The sequence below is a fragment of the Vicugna pacos genome, chromosome 20 (assembly GCF_048564905.1).
Source record: "Vicugna pacos chromosome 20, VicPac4, whole genome shotgun sequence".
NCBI classification, from domain to species: Eukaryota; Metazoa; Chordata; class Mammalia; order Artiodactyla; family Camelidae; genus Vicugna; species Vicugna pacos.
In genome coordinates this window covers 23,374,895-23,380,543 of record NC_133006.1, presented here as the reverse complement: position 1 = coordinate 23,380,543, position 5,649 = coordinate 23,374,895, and positions in this window count along the sequence as shown.

Sequence of the window (5,649 nt, the reverse complement as noted above, 5' to 3'; positions counted from 1 at the left end):
GAGTACAGTGGCAAGAGCAAATTTCAGTAGTCAGGGAGTGTACTCAGAAAATAGGCCAGGGTCTGCAGACAAGGGAGAAATGAACTTGAGATATAATACTACCTTCTGGAAAACAAAAGAGTGATTTCCAGTGGTCATCCAAGTAGTTGTAAGAATTAAAAAAGATATTAAAGCTTAAGAATTTTGCCACATGAAGAAATGAGAAGAGTGAAAACAGGTGTACCTGTATAAGGCAAAGAAAACCCCAGTTAATAACACCACCAAGGAATAGAATACTCTATCTGAAAGTAAATAGCAAATATTTAGGTAGATGCCTGCCACTTCAAATGTGAAAGCAACATTGCAGAACTACAAGGAATATGAAAAATCAAGGAAACATCATCCCCAAAGGATAATAATTCTCCAATAACCAAATGCAAAGGCATGGAATTTTGCAATCTAGCTGATAAAGAATTCAAAATAGCTGTGTTGAAGAAATACAATAAGCTACAAGAAAACACAGAAAGATAATTCAATGAAATAATGAAAAAAAGTTTCAAAATGAGATATTTAACAAAGAGAAATCATGAAAAGAACCAATCAGAAAATCTGAAGCTAAAGAACTCAATGAATGAAATAAAAAAGCAATAGAGAGCATCTGAGGTCCAGCAGAACAAATGGAAGACATTACAAGCGGAAATGGGGAGGAATGGGCATTGTTGGTGGCTTTTTATCATAAGGCAAATTGGTGTCCAAGTTTTTTTGTTTTGCTTGAGGTCTCCATTTAAAATATTTAAAAAATAAAAAATGTTTAAAAATAAGACTATCTAAAGGTATATATATAGGCCTTTTCTTTGGGGAGTTTGTTTTTTCCCATAAAAAATTCTCTAAATTTTTTCCTGGTAAGCAAAGATATGCCTGGTTGCGGTTGTACCAAGAACTATGTAGAACCTCTTTAGCCATTAAACCATTAGGGTTCTTTTAAGGTGGGGTGTTTGCCTGGCTGTGAATGGTGGAGCAGGGTGTTCAAGGTTCTGATAAAGATTTTTAATTGGTCATCCTGATTTAAGTCCCACCCTGCACATCTGCCTTCTTCTTGAGCCTCTCTAGAATTCTCCATTTGAACTGATATTCTTGCCTTTCTCTGCTGTTTGGACTCAGGCTTCTTCTGCCTGCTAAGTTAGTTAGTCACCTGTTTTCAAAATTTTCTCAACACTTAAAAATTGCTCTCCTTTCCTTTCCTCCTGTTCTTTATCATCTGTGTGTATGCTTTTTCTGTCTCTTTATTTTCATTCCAGTGAGATTTTAGCAGGGAGTTGAGATAAATGCCTTGTAAACCGGAACTCACCCACTTCTGCCCACGCTGAACACATTTTGGGGCTCATATTTAAACATGATAGACATGGAACTGGTAACAATTAGTGAGGTAAAAAAACTTCCACACCATTAATACTAAATCAATCACAAATAAGAAACAAACAAGAAAGAAACTTACTGCTGGGGTCTGATATCTTTTCTGAAATATAAATGTAAACATGTAAGTATCATTTGCTTAAGGGAAGGAGACCCTAGTTTTCTTTAATATTACTTTATTGTATGCCATGTAGGACTGAAAATATTAGTAACTAGAAAGATCAAAAGCTTTTAAAGAATTAATAAACTGAAGTCAATTAGAGTTAAGGAACAGTTTGGGAACTTGCTGAAGATTCTGAGTCTTTCATAGAATACAAACTTCAATATACAACTGTGGTTTCCTTCATAGAAGGAGCCCAATGTCACGTTTTCCTCTAATACTTCTTTTGGGGGAATTAATTTTAAAGTTAGACAATTTTGGGGCCCTAAGTCATCTTTATTTTGTTCTTAGTCTTCATAGTAGAAATGTCATAGGTCTGGGAAATCTGTGCAGCCATTCTGTATTCCCTTTCATCTCTTTCACTTCAAGGACTGTTGAGATTTCCATAAATTTGCTGAGAAATAAGAAAGTAACTTCTAGTTTTGATCAGAAAGGTTTGCCACAAAAGTGCGAAAGTTTTTTTTATCTGCTTATGTTTTTAATTAAGAACAAGGCTTCTATTTACACTTTTTAATGTGGAACATCAGAAAAATGAACCTATAGTATTGTATCAGAAAAGTCAACTTCAGTGGAATTAACCAGTTTGTGCAACCCCTATTGTGATTTAAGAACAGTGCTAATCTGATGGTTTTAAGATTTCTTAAGTTTGTTAGATTGAAGACAATAACATCCATAAATATTTTTCTGTACCTTTGACTGAAACTTTTCATTATAGGTATAAGGCATTAGAACATGCAAATCCTGCTGTATTCACATTTTCATCGTATTCTTACCTGTCCTCTCTTTGTTAGGCAGCCCAAATCAGAACTTCTCAACCACATATGGATTGTAGAAAAACAGATTTTTAAACCATTGTACTTAAATACTCCTTCCCATTGTTAGTAAGTTAGTGCATGCTGACTACTGGACAAGGGAAAGAGGGAATGAATTATAGGAACATCAAGATTTTGGTAATATCCGTAGTTATTAGTACTACCTCTGTCCCTATGATGGATAAAGAAAACTAGAGATGTGAAGTAGATAAAGAATTGCTAATAGTTCATGCATGTTTCTTCCCCTCTCTCTAAAACACATACTGGAATAAATAAATACGGTTTGCCTTTGGTAAGGAGTTTTTTTTTTTTTCTCCTCACCTTTGCTTTTTTCAAGCCCATAATTCTCTTTAAGAGTGAACTGAGATTTGAATCCAGGCTCTGAGACATTCAGACACTACAGTTTATTGTATTTCCACTTCTGTCTTCTTCTCTCTGTTCTGTCTTATTTTGTCTCTCGTGTTCTCACTGCTTCCTCACACCATCCCCACCTTCACCCTACCCAGACTGAATATTTGTTGTTGAAAAGGCAGTATAAGTAATCCTGAGAGGTAGTCTTAGTATGGTCATTGTTTCCTAGGCATGATACCTGTTTAGTGCTAAGGGATTCCATGTGTTGGATTTTACTTAGTGGCCTCTTTTCTACTGCTCTTCAACAATGTTTAGCAAATGTTTATTGTTTTTAAGTATAAAAGATAGTGACATATAGTGATGTGAGTCCATTGTGACTCTCTGTCCTCATCTTTGAGGATGCTGGTTCTATAGAGATCTTTAGGGAGAAAGGGTAGGAACAGCATTTTCCTATGATACAGCCTGAGTTATTAGTTCTAGAGGTGAGGACTTTTCTCTCCTTGAGGCCTGGGGAAAATATCAGGAGTTTATGATTCTTTGAGGGAGCTTAACATGTGAAAACTTGTGAAGCCCATTGGAAAAGGCTGTTCTTTTATACTCTTTTGTGCTCTTAGGAGAGTATCCTTGATCCTGCCCATCTTGCTGGGCCAAATTGCTCCCAATTCTTGTAGTTAGGAAAGATCTGGTTAGGGAGAGACATGGAAGCAAGGATCCTTCCCTCCTGTGTCAAATATAAGAGCAAGGATTTTTCACTTTGTACACAGACATATGAGCAGACCCTGTCATGACTTCAATGGCATAATGATTGTCAATAATGAGAAATCCTGAGTCTGATAGTTAATCTGATGGCTTAGGGCAAATTATCCTGAATAAGCAAAGAGATATTTCACTCAAAACCAGAGGTAGGAAAACCAAATTAAATATCTAAAGCGTGTCTCCCAGCGAAGTAGAACTGATAAAAACTCAGATAAGAATATCAAGAAAAAAAATAGAGGAATCAAAATAAACCTAACAAAAAAAGATATCTGGATTTAACATGGGTTTGATGATGACTTTTTGGTTCAACATGCCAAAGGCACAACCTATGAAAAAATAATTGATAAGTTGGACTTCATTAAAATAAAAAACTCTGTTCCGTGAAAGACACTATCAAGAGTGTGAGAGACAATCCACCGACTCAGAGGAAACATTTGCAAAAACATATCTGATAAAGATGTGTTATCCAAAATATACAAAGAACTCTTGAAACTCAACAATAAACAACCCAATTAAAAAATGGGTAAAAGAACTGAAATGATGCCTCACCAAAGAAGATAACAAATGGCAAACAAGTATATGAATAGATGCTCCCACACCACATGTCATCAGGGAGATTCAAATAAAATTAACAATGAGCTACCACAACATACCTATTAGAGTGGTCCCAAATGCTGACATCATCCAGTACTGGCAAGGATGTTGAGCAAAAGGAACTCTCATTCATTGCTGATAGGAATGTAAACAGCCACTTTGGAAGACAGAACAGAGGTTTCTTACAAAGCTAAACATACCTTTACCATATGATCCAGCAGTCATGCTCCTTGGTATTTACCCAAAAGGGCTAAAAAACCTTGTGTCCACACAAGAATATGCACATGGATGTTTATCACAGCTTTATTCATAATTGCCAAAACTTTGAAGCAACCAAGATGTCCTTCAGTAGGTGAATGGATAAATAAACTGTGGTACATTCAGATAATGGAGTATTATTCAGCACTAAAAAGATATGTGCTATGACCTCAAACCTCTAATGGGTAAAAAGAAGAACAAACTGAGCCCAAAGTTAGCAGAAGAAAGGAAATAAAGATTAGAGCAGAAATAAGTGAAATATAGAACAAAAGATGATAGAAAAGATTAACAAAACTAAGAGCTGATTCTTTGAAAACATAAGCAAAATTGATAAACCTTTACCTAATCTAACTAAAATCTAACTAAAAAAGAGAGAGGATCCAAATCAACAAACTTATAAATGAAAGAGGAAACATTACATCTGATACCATAGAAACACAAAGGATCATAAGAAGCTACTATGAACAACTGTATACCAAGAAACTAGACAATCTAGAAAAAATGGGAAAATTTTTAGAAATATGTAATTTACTAAGACTGAATCAAGAAGAAATAGAAAATCTGAACAGACCAACTACTAGTAAGGTGGTTGAATCAGAAATCAGAGCTCTCCCAATGAAGAAAAATCCCAGGACAAGAAGGCTTCACTGGTGAATTTTACCAAACATTTAAAGACTTGAAGTCAAGGATGAATCATATATCTTTAATGTGATCATTAGAAGAATGGTAAAGTAATGTATAAATAACAATCTAATAGAGGAGAAAACAGAATAATTAAAATTGTCCATCCAAAGACGGTTGAAAAAGATATGTATGGCAGGAATAGAAAGCAAGTAGTAGGATATGTTTAAGTCCAAATATATCTGTGATGACACTGAATTTAAATATATGAACTATTTCATTACAAATATAAAGATTATTAAATTAAAGACACCTTTATCATAAGGGACACATCTAAAACAAAGATACAGAAAAGTTGAAAGTGAAAGAACCAAAAGGAAACATAATGCAAACATTATTCAAAAGTGAGCTAGAGTAACTACATTAATTTCATACAAAGTATACTTTCAGGCAAAAAGCATTACTAGATATAAAGAGGATCCTTTCATAATGATAATCAGTTCACAAAGATTATATAACAGTTCTAAGTTAATATGCATCAAGTTAAGTTGTCTAAAAATATGTAAAGCATAAATTGACTGACAATCAATGTACATACAGAATAGATGATTAAATCCCAGTAACAGAAGAAGCAGAAAAAAAATGAGTTTGATACAGATAACATGAATAATATAATTAAAAGTCTTGACTTATTTGATAAGCAAA